At 34.5% G+C, this 20,801-nt stretch overlaps 1 protein-coding gene across 1 annotated transcript in view; it reads left to right on the top strand.

The window, feature by feature from the left end:
• The window catches only part of ahr1b (aryl hydrocarbon receptor 1b), a 70,290-nt gene that overhangs the window by 22,919 nt on the left and 26,570 nt on the right, over positions 1 to 20,801 (top strand). The gene's annotated exons all lie outside the window — the stretch shown is intronic.

Genomic DNA, 20,801 nt, shown 5'->3' with positions numbered 1-20,801 from the left:
AAAGACAATTACGTTAAATGCTAATGCTAAGATACATGATTTGGATAATGTTAATAATCAAAAATGGATATCTTGAAAAAAAAAAATAGCATCCGAAAAATAAATAACTAAAACATTTTTAAGGCAATTAGGTTCATTGCTAAGCTACATGCTAGTTTTGGATAATGTTAATGATAATTTTGACCATCTTGGCATAATAATCTCAGAAATAAATGTTTGAATTGCGCAACATTTTTGGCTAAATGCTAATATTAGTTTGATGATAATGTTAGTCTGAAATGGCTTGACATTTTAAAAGAGACTTGTTGCTACACGAATGAATTAACATTTATGATCATTGTGGCTATCTTGACAAAATAATCTAATAATAACTGCTGGAACTTTTATGCCTAGAACATTATAAGACAATTGTGCTACATGCTAGTTTGGTTAACGTTTATTTTTAGATAATTTGTAAGCAAACATGATCATTAAAGATCCTAGCATGTAGCTTAGCATTAATGATCAGCAGTTTTCTTAGAAAAATATCTAAAAAATAATCACTGAAATGGCACACAGTATGTTTGTTAAAATGTTGCTAATGCTAAGCTACATAATAGTTTGGCTATTTTTAATGTTCTTGGAGGCCTTCTTAGCAAAATAATCTAAAAAATAAACACTGGAATGGTATGATTGTTAGTTAAAAGGTTGCTAATGCTAACCTACATGACAGTTTGGCTAACTTTAATGACCATGGTGAAATGGGCTATTTAACAAAATAATCTAAGTATTTAGACTAAAGCATTGCTAATGCTAAGCTATATTCCAGTTTTGTTATTTAATGATCATGACACACAAAATAATGTCAAAAAATAAACAATGGAATGACTGATAATATTGCTAATGCTAAGCTAAATGTTACTTTTCCTCACTTTAATGGTCAAGCCAGACATCTTCTGTTTGTTTATTTATATTTTATGTAGAGTTTTCGCATTTGTCTTTTGGTTCTGGGTATTAGCTGAACATTTTAAACAGAATTATGCTACGCTAATGCTAAACTACTTCAGAAATGACACTCAGAAGATTAGTATCATGGTTGTTTGTGTTTTTAAGATTAACTGCAGGTCTTAATTCCTTGCTAATTCCAAAGATCTCCTCTTCTGAATATTTGTGCGCACTTTCGTGTTCATCTGCTATTCCGGGAACACTGTGATGTAATCAAATTCGCTGGATCAGATTGGCTGAACAGCCACATAACAGATATCCTGTCTAAAACGATTCATATCTAAGCCTAAATATCCATTCATTTGGACAAACTGACAGACAAAATAGCTATCAGATGATTCCCAGTGAGGATATCTCAGCTTTTATCTGTTTATAGATCAGAAACCATGGAGATGTCAACAAATGTGAATGAATTCATCTCTCCAGTGCTGTGATTTAATGGAATGAAAAACACTGGGTTCCACATCTGTCATGTATCAAATAAAGCCAAAGGTTTACAACTTTACAGCTCGTTTTAAATGTGAGCCGACACCTTTTGGACTCATTGTATTTGTCGAATATGCCAAACTATTTCTTGAGCACACGCTAACTGTGCTAATCAGGATTATTAAGACAAATCAGTTGCCTAACACTCTATATTACAAGATTTTAATAAATCTCTAATCTGATTTTGAAAAACTGTGTGTTTGGTATTTATTATACTTTGCTATTTGCTATTTATTATACTTTATATGTATAGATTTATATATTTTAGAACTAAAATAAATATACTTATATAAATAAATATAAATATGCTAAAATACTTGTACAATACTTTGTATTTTTGTTATTTTTAGTTTAAGTAATTGTGACTTTTATTTATTTATTATCTATGTAAAGTGTTTGTACTAATTATTTATATAGACTGTATAATGTACACACATAAAAAAAAATCAATTTAGATATTTTAGGGACATCAATCAATAAAAAATATTAACAGTTGTGATTATATAGAGCAGGGGTTTTTAACCTTTCAGTATACACACCCCACCAAAGTTTGTCCAATTTCACTCGCGTGAGCCATCTCTCCCACGAGCCAAAATTATAATGCATGTGTAAACATCATTCACATATTTCTTGCTGCCTGTAAAGTGCGTAGCATTAATGACATTAAAAACATAAATATATAGCTTACCTGATTCAGTGTGATGGCTTAGCCTACATGCTAATCCGTGGTTTGATTCCTGACACGACTAACCCTAAATCATCTTCCACTGTCAATAAGCATAAGCCATAGCCTACTTGCTTTGATGTCCGTACATACAGAAAATGCTGCTTTGCAAAGCCAAGTTCGCAGAGCGCTGATGGTGTGGTTGAGTCGAACATTGAGTATGTTTACATAGACACCAATACTCTGAATTTAATAAGATTAAGACAATACTCTTTACCATGTAAATGGTGTTTTTAGATTATCTTAATCTGACTAAAGTCATAATCGAACTAAATAGAAATGGAATTAAGACATGTGGAGTATGTATATGTTAGTGGCATTATTGAAGTAAACTCCTCAGTCAAACAACTACCGTCATGTAGAACTTTTCGGATATGCCACAATATCCACACCAACGGCTGTCAGTAAAGACAACACACGTCACAAATACGAGCGTTTTTTTCCTTCCATTCGGTGTGCAGTAATTAATACAATTAAAATAAGACTCCTCCACCAGTCCATATTCATGTCCAATACCACAGTTTGTCACGGGGGCATGAATGAAATGTTCCTGAGCGAATGTGAAACCGCCGAACTACAGTTAAAGTTAAAAAAATAAAAGATGGAACACCCGGAATGACATGAAACTCTGCAGGAAACATGGATAGCCTGGTGACGCAACATTCAAAAAGCACTTCACGTATACATCTTAATTATATTATTGTCTTATTCATATTAAGGCAAATAACTATATTACTGATGTCCATGTATATGTAGTCAGTAGTGTCTTCAAAGTAAGTGAAAGGGCACTTTTTTGTCTGACGGCTCACTAATTTTACTTTCATTTACCGTCATAATTTTAAAAAAGAACCTGGTGCATTTTATTTGTAGATATTTTACTCAAACACATTAACTCTACAGATGCCTAATAGTTAGCTGTGGATCACATCTGTGAATACATTTAAAAATGACAGAGTTCATAAATATATGTATTATTAATTTCATCATAGATTTTTAGGTATTATTTGAATTATGAATTATGTATTTTAATCCTATAGTTTAATAGACATTGCCATTTAACGTCTACATTTAAGATATTTAATAATTCTGCTTAATTCTATATTCATTATTTATTGTTTGTTTTTATTTATTAGACCAAATTCGTAATATCAGGTAGTTATTTTATATTAATTTGTAATTTATTTTTTAGCTGTTTGTCATTTTGTTAACCCACAGCCATATCACCCTGCAGCCCAAGACTCACTGGGTTACTCACTGAAGCTAAGCAGGGCTGAGCCTGGTTATTTCATGGATGTGGGACCACATGGGAAAACTAGGTTGCTGTTGAAAGTGGTGTTAGTGAGGCCAGCAGGGGGTGCTCAACCTACGGTCTGTGTGAGACCTAATGCCCCAGTATAGTTAAGGGGACATTATACTGTCAGTGAGCACCGTCTTTCGGATGAGACGTTAAACCTAGGTCCTGACTCTGTGTGGTCATTAAAAATCCCATGGTGGATCAGGGGGGGGGGGCCAAGTCGGAGCACTCACTCTGATTCTTCAGGCTCTGTGTTGGTTTGGGAAATTCCAAATTGAACCAAAACGAATTATTACAATTGGCTTAAGATTGTCAATAAAAATTCGGGAAATGCAATCTGAAGAACCTGGGAATTTAACCTTCGAATTTATCTCCACTCCCCCTATTGCTGTGTGTATGCTGGCGCAATTATCCTGTGGCTGCCGTCGCATCATCCAAGAGGATGCTGCACACTGTTGGTGGTGTGGAGAGACCACCCCCCACCCTCATGAATGTGAAGCGCTTTGGGTGTATGGCCAAACACAATAAATGCGCTATATAAATACATGTTACTAACTTAGATTTGATTATTAGTTATAATTAATGTAATGAAGAATGTTGTGTCGTCGTGCATTTGGTTGCGAAATCTTTACACCATTAAAGCCTTTAAAAACTCCCTGACTGATTTAGCGCAGCTCACAAACAGTTTAATTTTAATCAGGAGTGTGTTGATGATTTACTAGAGTAATTACCGTAATAACAGAGCAGCAGAAAAGACAAAATCAAATCCATAATACGTCCTGATGGAGCCTGAGCCTCTGTTTGAGGTGTTTCCGCTCACTGCCACCCCCCTGTCACACTACAATACATCACGATGTGGAGCAGAAACACACGCACGCACACTTTTAACTATGTGTGTGTGTGTACAGCTGGCTCTCTGCAGTGTTTTAGTGAAGCAGACAGATGTTGTTCACTGGTGTTCAGTATTCAGAGCAGCTGTAAAACTGAAACGCCAATAATTCTGCTCTATATATCTCTACCTCAGGACCTCTCCACCTGTTGACAAGACGGTGGGATGAATTTATCACTGTAGCGTATATTAGTATTTAGGAGGCATTTTTATGACTCTGCTAAGCTCCTGGCAAAGCTGTAAGCCCCAACTGAGTGAAATGTTTGCGTAGATAATTAATATTTTTTTTTTTTTTTTTTTTTTTTTTTTTTTTTTTTTTTTTTTTTTTAGCATTCAGACATCTATCTAATGTGTCAGTGTAGGAATAGGTTTTAAATCCACAGCGGTTCGAACTTTAGTTCTGCCGAATGACAAAAAAATTATCAGTATTGATGGTAAAAAACTGTACATTCTAGTCAAACCATTCTTCTGCAATCTTATATCAGTATTAATAGCTATAAATGTGGGAGAGCGTTGATATTATGTGATTGTATTGTATTGCAATATGGAACAGTTAAGTGTTGATGTTAAATCAAAAGTAATTCACAAATACTTGAAAATGAGATGATTTAATGACAATAATTCTCTATGGTTACAACTAAATTAGTTATAAAATAACTGTATAAAATGATCAAATATGAAATGATAAAACAAATGATATAAATTGTACCCAGCTTAAATGTAAAAATAAAGTTACCAGAGGTAGAAGGAGAGACAAAGGGGGGAGGGAGAGAGAGACAAATAGAGCAGGCCCAGAAGTTAGCCTGATTGCAGTAGAGTCAGAGAAGATTCAGAAGAGGAGAGGAGCAGAGGAGGAAAGCTGACCAGGAAAGACAGGCCAGGAAAAGAAAAAGAGACAGAGCAGCATTTTACCACCTATTTTGTATCTTTCTTGACCATGTGACTAAAGCCCAAATGTTGAGACATTCAAACTGACCAATCAACATGTGACGACATCGTAAAACCCCCAAAGTCCACACACCAGGCCCTGATCTTATCAGTATCTGCCTTTGGAGTCAGTATGGACCTTCTTGAGTCAAAAATACATGTTTTGTCATGTAAACAAACGCATATAATAATTTAGCCTCTTACATCAGCTAAATGCTAATATATGCTAATAGAATAGCATACATTAATACATTAGCATTTGGCCTCATGCCAATTCTAATCATGTAGTAAAACTAAGATAGGCTTTTGATCAATTTGTTTTTGTGGGGTTTTTTTTATATTTACATTAAAATTAAGCCATTTATCAGGTCAATTGACATACTACAATTGTAATGACATTTTAGTTTAGGTACTCTTATGTTGTTTACTTTTTTGCACTCTTATGTTGTTTACTTTTTTGCTTTTAGATTTTTGTTTAGTGTGTTTAATTAGCATAATATCAATTAGCCTCATGCTATCGCTATGCACCTAAAAAACCCTCACAAGCGAGTAAAGGTTGATTTATACTTTATACTCTAGCAGCGGCATTTTATGTTTCTGTGTTTTTTCACGAGTGTTTTTTTTTTTCTGAATGCTAACTTAATATGCAAGTATCTAAAACTCGCTCTTTCAGAGGTGGGAACCAGCAGGCGGGCAACAACTTTAATCATAAGGTAAACGCAAAACAAAAGTTTTCAACTGGAGCTCCTCCACGGGACATATGTAAACACTCGCTCAAACAGGCTCACTCCTTATCTGTGGCTCTTGGCCCCACACTTGTCACCGATATCAAACCGACCAATCACAGAGCTTGTGCTATGCGTCGCTGCAACATGTAGCTAAATATTTTGAGAGGTGTGCAACAGCGTCGGCGTCAGCCACAGTGAGGGTTATGCGACTGTGTGAAAGTTGCGCCAGACCATATACATGGACTCAACGCAGAAGCTTAAATAGATATGTATGATGTGTATGCATATATACATTTTTCAGCATTTCTATTACTGAGTTTAGCATACATTAGCATTCAGCAGCCATCATGTGTCAGCGCTAAGCAATTGGTGAACCTTTAAGCTATCTTAATTATATGTTTGAATACGATAATGATATGTTTGTTCTTTGCTAGATTTTGTTGTGAATGAGTTTAGCATACATCAGCAGCCATTTATGTGTCAGCGCTAACAATTAGGGCCTCTTTAAGCCATTTGAAGTTATGTTTGAATGAAAATTGTAAGATTTTTGCTCGTTTTTGTTTGCTAGCATTTAGCCTCATACTAAAGCTAAGCACCTATAGCAAAACCTTACAAGTCAGATAGGCTTATGCTCATTTAGTTTTGTTTGCTTTCTTTTAGCATTCCTTGAAGTGAGTTTAACATATATTAGCTTTCAGCAGGCGTAGGCCTGTGTTTAATTTATATTAAGCCACTTAAGCCAAAATAGTTTTATATTTTTATGATATTTATGTATATATTTATTGTTGTTGATGTATTTTTATTGTTATAATCCTGTCAATTATAGAAAAGTGTTGTTTGTTTCAGGGAAGCTGACATGGCATTAAACTCACTTACTGTCCTTTGGCTGAGTGCCTGATTTATCAGGTGTCGCCACAGTGGAATGAACTGCCAATTACTCTATCATATGTTTTATGCAGCAGATGCCTTTCCAGCTGCAGAAATTAAACTCAGAACAAAAAAAAGCCACTTAAGCTACAATTAAGTTGGCATAGGGTAATGGCAAATTAATGCTGTTTGCTTGTTTTCATTTGATTGAGTTTAGCATTTGTTAGCATTTAGCAGGCCTCTGTGTGCCAGTCCTAAGCACTTAGCGAACCTTTAAACCACAGTGCAGTGAGAAGCTGCCCAGAGGGATGGAGCAAATGAAAAAGATTTGGTTGAGAGTCGCTCATCTGTGTGCGTAGAGAGATGTGTGTGTTGTGATGTTTTTATCGTTTGCTGGCTGCCGCTCTGTGTGTCGAGCGCTGTGTTCATCTGAAAGATCTTCCCTCTGGCAGACGCACACATCTGCTGCTGTGATGTCATCAACACGTGACCGAACGCTCAGAACCTTGAGTGTGAATATTTCATACCTGACAATACGACTTTTTCTCTCTTCGCCTTTCTTGTGCTCTAGTTTTATCTGGCTCATGGAACTTAAGTCACCACACAGCTCTTCTCATTATAATCTTATAGGGCTGAGCAGTGTGACTAAAATTTCAATTCACAGTATGAGCCGTTTTATTTCCAGGTAACAATGTATTTCACATTATAGAAATTTAAATATGTAGTTATTCTACTAAATAAACAAAAATAATTATAATAAATAAACTTAAATACCTTTTTACTGAAAAAAAAAACTTTTTTTTACCTTTACCTTGATAAATATAGCAAATATGCTCAATATTGGATATTTGCTGGTATTTTCAAACTCCTTTTGGTTGAGCTGATGCCAGTATCTTACTTTTGTTTTCGCTATTATTAGTAGTAGTAGTAGTATGTCCTAGTATGTCTTACCAATGCCCTCGTGTGAATCAGTTGTGTTACCAGGTGGGCATTATGACCTGGGAAAGGATGTTAGTTGAGACTCGACACAAGCTACTGTTCAAGGTTTATCTGGAATCAAAATTTTCATTGTTCATTATGCCAGCAAATTGTTTTTATTAGGTGAACAATTGATGAACAATTAATCCGTTTTAAGTTAATCCACTTAACTTTTTTGGTAATCTTCAATCAAAGTCCATTTTCTTCTGCTTTGAAGTGGCAGTCCTTCTCTGTTGACGTCAGTTTATTGCTTCAGCTGCAATATTCTTAGCCACACCTCTCTTATCATTAGTTTGCTATGAGGGAATGATGCGCAAAAAGAAAGTCCCGTCCCCTACTCATATTCAGTTCAGATGGAAGTACATCAGCATACTGAAATTAAAGTCTCAGCAACTTCTAGTTCACAGTAGCTATGTTTCCATGCACCTATTTGATGCAAATTTGGATGCAAAAAAAAGATGCGCATAAACTACGATGGAAACACTTTTTACCGAACAAATTCCAGTATGCGCATTAAAAAAATGTCATGTGATTTTGTTATAAGAGATCATGTGATGATAAAATGTGTGTAGATTGACAAACCAGCAGGCTGAGCACATTGTAAAACACCTGAAATGTTGTTTTGGTCATTCCAAAACGTATTAACCATTTCATTATTAGCGTTATTATTCTGTTAATTACCCCAGAATCAAGAGCATCTGTGCTCTGCGCCTCACGCCTTCAAACGCCACCAAGCGTTTATTGCAAGTCGACATCGTCTTCTGAGGCGCATGTATTTTACTAAATAAGGAAAAGATTCACATAGTTTCTTCTACCGCAGCAAATTCAGTTTTCACTGTAGGTATTTGCTGCCAGTTATTCAGGAAGTGACGATTTTGTTCTCTTTGACTTGTATGAAAACATTGCTTTATTTGCACGTCTTTTATGCGATATATAGTTTTGCGCTTAAAGTCAATTGGCATTTTTGGATATAAACATAGCTACTGACTTTCCTACACTTGCTGAGCTATATTGTACACTGAGGTATTCTGTACTCACATTCGCCATTTCAAGTCGGTGATCTCAAACAGTTAATCTAAATCACAGATAAAGTTCACCTCTGTTTGCTGACCTGATCTTATTACGAGCGCTCCAGTAAGCACTTCCCTTCACTCAGACTCATTAGCACGCCTTTCTCAGGCTCGCATTGCGTGTGAGTTAGACACACCCACTTATTTACATGTCATGGTACACTGTAAAAATGCTGGGTTCCACACAACTTCTTCACGTTTTCCCAACAGAAATAGAGTAAGTTTGCATAATCATTTAAAAAATTTAAGTGGATTGAACATAAAACAATTAAGTTGTCACAAAAAAATATTTTAAATAGTTAAACAAGCAGCAAAAGTAATTGTTTGAGTGTAGAATAAAAATAAAATTTATTACAGTTAATAAGAGCCCCTTTCACACATGCAGACCTTTCTGGAAAATTACCAGCAATTTTGCGTAAAGATCTGGATGTGTGAACAGGCACTTTTTGAAAATATCGGTAAATTCGTTAACCTACAGCAATTTTCCGGGAAGGGAAGTTGTAACATTACCGATAATTTTCCTGGAATGCTGCTCTGTGTGAACGCAGAAGGAAAATTGCAGAAAAGAGCACGCTCACGATTAGAACATGCTGACGTGAGATGTCTACTCCAGCCAATCAGATCATTTAGACGCATTCACATCTGCGCTGTTTATGAAAATAAAAACCTTTGAATATTTTTCCAGACACATTTAGCTGCTAGTTGTTAGTCAGATACAATTCTATGTTCCTTCTTAATGCCAACTGTGTAAAAAATTACAGATAAAATGCTTATGATAAACTGTTTTTTTTTAGCTCTGCTTCAGTTGCTTGACGCGTGTGCACGTGAAGCAGCCGGTGACACACATATCATGTACATCTCGACATGCGAAAGTGTTCCTTTATATTGTGTGTTTTCATAGAAGTTGTTCACAATACTTATCCATCCACAGAAGTTGTAATGTAGTCAAATGTGTAAACATTTAGCTGCAGTTCACGCTTCTGCCTTTTGGATGCCATTTGGACAAGGAATCTGCATGAATGCTAAAGCTTTAAATTAAAGTGAACCCATCAACAAAAGCCTGACCCCTATTATGTTTACAAATACAAGTGCAGCCGTTTAGAGGCCATTTCTGGTTAATGATGTCAGAATTTACATATGTTTTTGAAATGGATATGTAAATGGTATTTTCTGGAAAGAGCTTTTTTGAATTTACCAATAAAGTTGTTCCAGAAATTTTCCGGATATTTACCGGCATCACTGTGTGATAGGGGCTAATGTATTCTGCGTTAACGGTATATCTAATTAAATATTCAGTATGTATGCCCAACTCATGCTGCAGAAAAGATCTTAGAAATCAAGACACTATTGGCTTCAATAAGTCAATTGAACAACAATTAGACATTATGGAAAATCTTTAGTCGAGGACAGCCCTATTCATTTTGACCACTGTTCTTTTGCCATGTAAGTTTTATCTTTTACACTGTGCTTCAGTGAATATATTGTTTAGGTCAGAATTATTAACCCTTCTCCTAAATTTTTATTCTTTTACACTATATTTTTTTCCCCAATTCCTGTTTATCAGAGAAACTTTTTTTTTCCAACACATTTCCATACATGGCAACGCAGTGGCGCAGTAGGTAGTGCCGTCGCCTCACAGTAAGAAGGTCGCTGGTTCGAGCCTCGGCTGGGTCAGTTGGCGTTTATGTGTGGAGTTTGCATGTTCTCCCTGCGTTCGCGTGGGTTTCCTCCGGGTGCTCTGGTTTCCCCCACAGTCCAAAGACATGCGGTTCAGGTAAATTGGGTAGACTAAATTTTCCGTAGTGTATGAGTGTGTGTGGATGTTCCCAGAGATGGGTTGCGGCTGGAAGGGCATCCGCTGCGTAAAACAAATGCTGGATAAGTTGGCGGTTCATTCCGCTGTGGCGACCCCAGATTAATAAAGGGACTAAGCCGACAAGAAAATGAATGAATGAATGAATGAAGGATTTCCAAACATGATAGTTTTAATAACTCATTTCTAATAACTGATTTATTTTATCTTTGCCATGCTAACAGTACATAATATTTGACCACATATTATTCAAGTTACTAGTATTCATCTTAAAGTGACATTTAAAGGCTTAACTAGGGTAATTAGGCAAGTCATTGTATAATGATAGTTTGTTCTGTAGCCAACCGAAAATAAATATTGCTTAAAGGGTCTAATAATATTGACCCAAAATTTTTTTTTCAAACTAAAAACTGCTTTTAATTTAGCTGAAATAAAACAAATAATACCTTCTTCAGAAGAAAAAATATTATCGGAAATACTGTGAAAATTTCCTCTGTTAAACATCAATAGCGAAATATTTGAAAAAATATTCGCAGCAGGGCTAATAATTTAGACTTCAACTGTGCGTAACCCATGAAACATGCTTAAGAACTGCTCTTTTAGGCCTGTTAGAAATTCTTCAAGTAGGACTAGCTTCAAATCGCATGGCATTTGGCTGACATTTGAACTTCTTCATTCATATTTCCCCTTAGCTGTTTTGACTCTGCCTGTAAAAGCACATGAGTTGAAGCCAAAAGCATTTAGCGCAGGTTTTCTATGTGGAGAGAGACTCCAGTCGCTGAAAGGGCTCGATGTGCGGTGACCCGGGACAGGGCCATATACATAAACACTACAGTCATTTCAAGAGCTTATAGCAGAGGAGAGTCTGTGTGAGGAACTCTTTTTTCTTAATTTTTGTTTTCATAAATGAACGGCAGAGAATAGTAAATGGTCAGTTCAATCTCATGCTAAAAGTGGTTTATGGTCGCCAAATGTTTGGTGTTCATTTGCATCAGATCAGCACCATGTAAAGATTTGGATTAACATATTTAAAACTGTTCTTTAACGTCAATTTTGATGCCAATTTGATGTCTGTTCAACATCAGTTAGATGATTAGCGTTTGTGGCTATATATATTTTTTGTTATGGTATGTGTTTGCTAACATTTGAAATTAATCTATATTTCCCCTGGGCTTTATTAACTTCATCAGTAAAACAGTATTTTAATTGGTCTTATTTTACATTTACATTTTACATTAACATTGTCATTTAGTAGATGTAAATTTAGTAGATTGTACAAAGTGACTTACAGTTGAGGAGGTATTCAGTGTTTCTACAAGAAGAGGTAATACATGCGTGAAGTACTATTGATTTAAAGTAACTTGTTTGTGCTCAGACAATATAGTGCTAGAGTAGGAGTTGTTTTTTTTTTTTTTGAGGGAGGCAGAAAGAAAGTGCTTCAATAAGTGGTTTATATATATATATATATATATATATATATATATATATATATATATATATATATATATATATATATATATATATATATATATATATATATATATTCTACTGTAATATTGTTTTTTCTAATAAATAATTTCTTTTGTCTTTGTCAGTACATAATATATTGTGTAATAAGTATGTAGTTAACTCAAAACTGACTGAAAGTTAATTCTACTCATTTGAAAAGAGTTTTGAACTCAGTGTTGAAGGTAAAGAGGTAATTAAATACCTCATTACTTTATCTTAAATGGAGTAAATTCACAGTACTCATGTAGATTAGTTTTTAACTTAAATGGTGTGTAGCAATCGGTTTCCAAAAACGGTTTGAGTTGCCTTAACTTATTGGGTTTACAGTACTCAGTTGGTTTGAGTTCTCTTCATTTACTGGGTTTTACTGTGTTTAAATTGCTTTATTTACTCAAATAGATTAAGTTGACAGTACTCATTAGGATTAGTTTTTGAACTTAAATTGTTTGTTGCAATCAGCTTCCTCAAATGGTTTGAGTTACCTTAACTTTTAGAATTTTACTGTGTAGGTTTTAGTCTCTTTAGTAATTACTCAGTTCAACTATGCCACATTTCATTTTAAATGTTATTCATCTGTGTTTTTCTTAGTGTTCTCAAACTTCATTTTGTAAAACTAAGTGATTTTTTAAATGCTTTAGTTTCGTTAAAATGAAAACATGACTAATACCCCAGTTTTTGACTATTAACCATTTAAGTATATTTAAATAATAACCCAATTAAGTCTTTAAATTGTACTTGTAGCTTAATACACTCTCAGAAATAAAGGTACGCGATCTGTCACTGGGGTGGTACCTTTTCGAAAATGTGTACCTAAAAGGTCTATATTAATACCTCAAGGGTACATATACCTAAAAAGTACAAAAGTGTTTCTCTTAAAATTTGGAGGTACTAATGTAGAGAAAAGGAAAAGGCTAATTTTACAATACAAATTTAAGATGAAAAAATACACTGGAAAAAAAAGATGCCTGCAAAATCGTTGCAAACTATTTATATGTGTTGAATTTAAACTTAATTTGTTTAAATTCAGCTCAAATAAATTGTTTACAACAACTTAAAAATTTTAAATCCAAAGAACCGTCTTTAAATCATTTTTTTTTTCAGTGTAAAATATTAAATAAAAGTGATTAGCTCCAGAAAATAGGTGTTCTATTAAGAAAGCAAATTACATATATATATACACACACACACACACATTTTTTTTGGTTCATTGTACAAGTTATTGTATAACAGTGGTTTGTTTTGTAGACGAGAGGAAATATATATATTTATGAAGAGGGCTATTATTGTTATTAGAAATGAGTTATTAAAACTATTATGTTTAGAAATGTGTTGAAAAAATCTTCTGTCCATTAAACAGAAATTAGGGAAAAAAATAAACAGGGGGGTTAATAATCCAGGGGTTTAATAATTCTGACTTCAACTGTAAAAAAAAAATATCTATTGAAGGAAATACTCTGCAAAATTTTTCTTGGGCTGCAGGTTATACTGTAAAAACTGCTTGGTTTCACAAAATACCTTCATGTATTCACCGTTTACTTGAGTGGATTGACCATAAAACAATTGAGCTGCCAAGACATGTGTAGATTCGGCTGATTTTTAAATAAGTAGTTTGAACAATTGTAGACATCATTTGTGAAATATTTGAGAATAAAGCGCGGGCTAATGATTTGACTTTAACTGTGTATTTCATATGTCTGTTTTTAATACCTCAAATGTCTGTAGTGGTGTTGTGTGTGCTCTCGGCTCAGTATTTGGCTCTGGCCTTTACCCTTTGTCTGCAGCTCCATGAGACTAAAGAGCTAAAGATCATGGGAAAAGGCCCTTAAACATCCCGTCGCTCTTTGAAGCACATAAGAAGGATTGTCAGGGGCACAGAAACGCTCTTAGCCTCCGCCGCTAACTGCTGCTATGCTAGCTGGTCATAACAAAGCTTAATCTTCTGAAATATGTTATGTTAAAAACTTTTGTGTGACTGACAGACAGATACTTTAACAGTGTTGCGGTAGCAAACATTCAAAGTGGTATGTAATGTATGTAAATGTACAGGGTGGGCCATTTATATGGAGACACCTTAATAAACTTATTGGGAATTTCACAAGAAAAAACAATGGTGTGCTTGGTTTTAACGTAACTTTATTCTTTCATGAGTTATTTACAAGCCTCCTCACATATACTAATGTGCCACAAACAGGACATAAATATCACCAACCATTCCCATTTTATTAAGGTGTGTCCATATAAATAGCCCACCCTGTACAGTAAATTGCTATTAACAACCAGGTCAAAAATACCACCCTTTTTGAGTGTATTATATTGTTGTATTGTTAGTCAAACAAGAACTTTTGACAATACAGCTGCTTCCTGTTCTCTTTTTCCCCCTTTTTTAAAAACATGTATCCTACTTTTTAATTTAAATACAATCTTGAGCTAATGTTCAACTTATAGAGATATACTTGAAAAGTAAATGCTAATATTGAATTGACAGTGGCACACACCAACGACCAGGAGTCAGAACAATGGCAAATCAAACAAGTTCAAAGAAATCATTTGCCAACTGGAAATATGAGCACGACCTTTCCCTGTTTGAGGTGAAAGGCAAGAATGTTTATGTATCGTACAACCCAGGGAAAAAAAGAGTCTTTCTGAGTCGGTGACAAGTTATTTTAATCTAATGAAGCATCTCACGTCATCACATGCCACTACAAAATTAGTGGCTACGCAGGTGAAAACGTGAGCTCTGCTACCAAATGTAGAGACAAAACCACGACGTCAAAGCAAATAAAACATCATTTTTCTCCACCGCAAACACTTATTACCAAAGACAGAATTAAACAAAATAATATCAAGATACTTAGTTGAGGACATGCTGCTGTTGTCTTTCACAATGTTTAGTATTTTATTTATTTTATAGTCACATGTCATCTCTAATAACTGATTTATAATACAATAATATTTGACTAGATATTTTTCAAGACACTTCTATACAGCTTAAAGTCACTTTTAAAGGCTTAACTAGGTTAATTAGGTTAACCAGGCAGATTAGGGTAATTAGGCAAGTTATTATATAACGATGGTTCGTTCTTTAAACTATCGAGAAAAAAAATAGCTTAAAGAGGCTCATACTTTTGACCTTAAAAAAAATTAAAACTGCTTTTATTCTAGCCGAAATAAAACAAATAAGACTTTCTCCAGAAGAAAAAATATTATCTGACATACTGTGAAAGTTTTCCTGCTCTGTTAAACATCATTTGGGAAATATTTAAAAAAGAAAACAGAAATTCAAAAAAAAATATATATATATATATATAAATTGTGGTCCTCTTAATGTGTGGTTCACTCTGAGTTAAATGAGTTTGACACCCATGACGTTTGTAAATGCTGATATTGGTTGCGCTTTATTTCACGCTACATTCAGTACATTGTGAGGCTAACACAGTGAAGTTGGCGGTTGAACCGTATTATTAAGTGACTAACCGTCCAGCCAAAATATGGCCTTTTTGTGCTTTAGACATGGGTAAATGAGTTAAATGGAAATATGAATGTTTTTTAAACCCTTTATCAACTGTTTATTAATGTATTAAGCACAAATAAAAAAGTTTATTAAATTATTAAACTAGTTAAAACTAGTAAAAAATATATAATTAAACAATTTTTTTAATTTAATTTTAAATTATATAAAGCTATTTTAATTCATTTTTTTATTATTAAATTATTTGATAATAATAGAACAAAAAAATTCAACAATAAACAAAAAAATGGAAATGGAAAAAATATGTAGTTTTATTGCATAAAAAACAGTTAAGTACCACATTTTGTTTATTGTTTTAGGTTTATGGTTAATAATATTTTACATTTGTATAAAAAATTATATAAACCATAGCATTTTATTAGTACTTATATTATTAATATCTAAATGGATTTGAATTATACTATTATTGGCTAATTATTAATATTATTGGTTAACGTTTCATTTAATTGAACTGCAATTGTAGTTTGTATTAAAATCAGTTTGTAATCAGTTTGTATTATAATAGTATTAATATCCTAATATTCATGTTTGTAAGTTTATTATCTAAATGTTTGATTTAGTATTTAAGTTAGTATGTAGTTATTATTATTTAATAGTGTGTGCTAATATTGAATGGCTAATATTGAATGGTTGTTAAAAATTAGATTTATTAAATCTAAATATAAGCAATTATTATTAATAATATTAATATTAGCTAAATGTTTGATTAAAGTTATGAATTGTGGGTTATACATTATATCTAATTGTAATTTTATGTAATATTGAATTTTTCTTGTTTATATATAAGCATAAAATGTAGAAAATTCATGTTTTTATTTTCGAAAAATTACATAATATGTTCATTTCAAAATGTGATCTGTCCATGTTTTTTTTTTTTGCTAATTCTTATAATCAATGTAAATAACAAGGTCTGCATAGAATTCTTTAACATCACATTTCTCATCTTCGTGTCTGAAGAAATCCTGTCAGCCTCATTTTCACCCATCGCATCATGGTCTGATAAAGGTCGAGGGTCGCGACAGGTCACGTGTTAGGACTATAAAAAGGGTCAAAGGATGACAAGAGAAACACAAAGAGAAGACGCAATGCACTTAAACACGAGCTTGCTTGACATCTGAAGCCATTGGTTGAGTGAGACTTTGGTTACGGACTTAATTGGCGCAAACAGCGTTTAAGCCATTGTTCACAGTTTTTCGGCGAGAAGAAACACTTTTTTTGTCATGCACCTGTCAGTTTTGAGATTAAGGGCCTTTTAACTTTTCATAAACCGGTTTTCAGTTACAAATACACACCAATAGAAATAGACACCTTACAGTGTTCAAATCTGTGTTTGTCTTAGCAATACGATAAAAAATGACGTTCCTTTTATGGATTGCCAACACCAGGCCAAAAAAAAAGTGTTTTTTGTTGAACTTCATCAACTTGTGTCTGTGGATTTCAAGTAAAATACATAATTTACAAGCCGTTTTCTTAAAATGAGTCTTAAATCTCAACTTCAGCAGCTTTACATACACCATTGTTGTTAGAAGGGATACAGTTGTGGCCAGAATTTAACGAGACTTGTTTATATTATTTATTAATTTACCCATTGTATTTTATTAATGTCTAGTCCTACTTTAAACCCAACTATCACAATAATGTAAAAACAGTAATTATACTGAGTATTATTAACTGAATTAGCCATTAAATTGTATTTTACCAGCAGCTTTACATACACCATTGTACCTAGAAGGGATACAGCAGTGGCCGAAAGTTAACAGAACTTATTTATATTATTTATTTAATTACACATTAATTGTATTTTATTAACATCTATCTCTACCCTAAACCCAACCATCACACTAATGAAAAAACAGTAATTATACCAAGTATTATTTATTAAATTACACATTAAATTGTATTTAAGCAGCAGCTTTACATACTGTACACCGTTGTGGCTAGAAGGGATACAGCTGTGGCCAGAAGCTCACAAGACTTATTTACATTATTTTTCAAATTTATTAATTAATTGTAATTACTATTTATTCATTAAAATGTATTTTATTAACGTCTAACCCCAGCCCAATCCTAAACTTCACCATTACAATATGTAAAAATAAAATGTACAATGGTTTATTATTAGTAGGATTGTCTATTAATAGTAGTTATTCATTCATTTTCTTTTTGGCTTAGTCCCTTAATCAGGGGTCGCCACAGCGAATGAACCACCAACTTATCCAGCATAAGTTTTACACAGCGGATACCCTTCCAGTTGCAACCCATGACTGGGAAACAACATACACTCTCTCACATTCACACTCATACACTACGGACAATTTAGCCCAATTCACCCAAATTACATGTCTTTGGACTGTGGGGAAACAGGAGCACCCTGAGGAAAACCCACATGAACACGGGGAGAACATGCAAACTCCACACAGAAATGCCAATTGACCCAGCCGAGGATCAGACCAGCAACTTTCTTGCTGTGCGACGATTTTATACTACCCACTGCGCCACCGTGACATCCCAAAATAGAAATTATACTGTACTATTCATTATTCTTACGACATCGACTACAAAATGTCAACAAGAGGGAATTTGTTATGGAGAGGAATCGCAGATCAAATAGGATTCAATAGTTTTTCATTTCACTTAATTAAGTTCTATCTAAGTCCCAATACTGAGTTGCAGCTGAGTAAAACATATGCTGGAATACTTGGCGGTTCATTCCGACCTCTGAAATAGAGACTAAGTCAAAGGGAAATTAATGAATATAATTTTGATCTAACGTCCGAAAGGGATTTTGCTCGTTCACTCTGCTCACAGCCATTTAAAATTGATTGCATATGATTGCTGAAAAACGACGCAAAATTTGCGTCAAACTGCATTTGAAATTAAACGTGTTACTCGGCTGTTAGAAAAGTGCATTCAGTACAGTACGAATGTGAGCAGTATAAATGGAATTCGGACGTACTACATCCGCCATTTTGTCATGGTCACGTGACCTACCCGCGTCAGTTGCGTCGCTTCACTCCCATTCATGAATTCTCTCACGGGGCATCATGGGATAGCGCAGGGTGCATGGGACACGCACTTCAGAATCTCACCGAGTAGGTCATCCGAGTACTTCTCGCATACTGATTTTTGAATTCTATGAATTCAGACATATTACTCAGCTCGCATACTGATTTTAGCGTACTATATAGTGTGGAAGTATGTGGTTCGCACACAGCCAATGTTATTTTTCTAGACCACATTGCTTTTCCTTAGCTAAAAGATTAATCTGTGCAAGTTAATCCACTGAAAAAAAAAGTTTGTTGCTCTTCAATCAAAATTTTGACTATTTGCTTCCGCGATTGGAGTGTCGGTCGGTTTTAGCCACTATATTCTTAGACACGCCCCTCTTACCGTTAGTTTGCTATGAGGAAATGATGAGCTAAAAGAAAGCCCCACCTCTACTCAATATTCCGTTTTAGCTGGAAGTAAAAATAAGCAAGAAATTTTGAATCACTTTATACAGGGTTTTGATTTTTGTGCTAGAAATCTAATTAGTGCATATTTAATGAAATTTGCATATTTTAATAAACATTTGAGGGAAAACCATTATGCGACTCCAAACGTAATTAATCAATGGTGAAGTGTGCCAATCACTATTGCTTATTTTTTTTACCTCCTTCACCTACAGTGTCTTGCCTTGATATAAGTGATGAGAGGCTAATAAAATATGACACATTTGCTTATGCCGTTGTCAGGTGGTTTGGAGCGAGAGCGAGGTGACCTTTCTCTCACCATGCCTAAATGCGTTTTCCACGTATGTTCTCACAAGTGAAAAGTGCTTCCTCTTTCCTTCTCCGTCTCTCTCTCTTTCTCTCTCTCTCTTTCTCTGTCTGTGTGTGTGTGTGTGAGTGTGTGAGTGTGAGTGTGTGTGTGAGTGAAAAGCTTTTCGTGTCCTGTTCTCCTGGTCCGTCTCTATCCATTTCCCCTGTCGTTTGTAGGTCAGTTCCTCTTCTAATGCTCAGAAGAATTTGTCTTGTCCTGAAAGACGACACAGACCAAATCCATTACTGGTCAAGACTAAAATAAAAAAAAGCACCCACTCATTTTTTTTAGTGCGCACCGTATTAAATACTAAATACTCAGGAATACTAAAATGACAGGAAAGTAAAATCCGCTAGCTTAACATTTGAAGTGACTTAAAAGGGTTTTCCTGTCAGGTTCTTTATGTTGCCTGTTTGTATGTTGAGATCTTTGAAAAGTGTTTCAGTTGCTCTGTTCAATTCAAAATTCTGACCAGTCTAGCATAGCAACAGTGGCTCAGCCAATAGTGTTAGTTTGAAGGCGGGGCTTACTGTCTGCCTGGCATATGAAGAATTTGGGAAACCTGTTTGAAAACAAACTGTCAACCTAATATTATTGAATAAAATGGAACCTCTGAGCTATCTATCTATCTATCTATCTATCTATCTATCTATCTATCTATCTATCTATCTATCTATCTATCTATCTATCTATCTATCTATCTATCTATCTATCTATCTATCTATCTATCTCTCTATCTATCTCTCTCTCGCTATCTCTCTCTCGCTATCTCTCTCTCTCTCTCTCTCTCTCTCTCTCTCTCTCTCTCTCTCTCTCTCTCTCTCTCTCTCTCTCTCTCTCTCTCTCTCTCTCTCTCTCTCCGTCCGTCCGTGTTTATTCATCTATCTATCCATCTGTCTGTCCATCTATCTATCCATCCATCAATCCAATCATCTACTGTGTCATTCTATCCGTCTGTCCGTCTATCCGTCCATGTTTATTCATCTATCTATCCATCTGTCTGTCTATCTATCTATCCATCCATCAATCCATTCATCTACTGTGTCATTCTATCCATCATCCATCTATCCATTCATTCATATATCCATCCGTCCATCCATGTTTATCCATCCATCCATTTATCCATCCATCCCTCCGTCTATCTGTTTTTCTATCTATCATTCCATCTGTTTATCCATCTACCCATCCATCATCCATCCATG

The sequence above is a fragment of the Danio aesculapii genome, chromosome 22 (genome assembly GCF_903798145.1).
Source record: "Danio aesculapii chromosome 22, fDanAes4.1, whole genome shotgun sequence".
In the NCBI taxonomy this organism is placed as follows: domain Eukaryota; kingdom Metazoa; phylum Chordata; class Actinopteri; order Cypriniformes; family Danionidae; genus Danio; species Danio aesculapii.
Note: the sequence above shows the minus strand (reverse complement) of the source record. Positions and strands in the feature narration are given on the sequence as shown.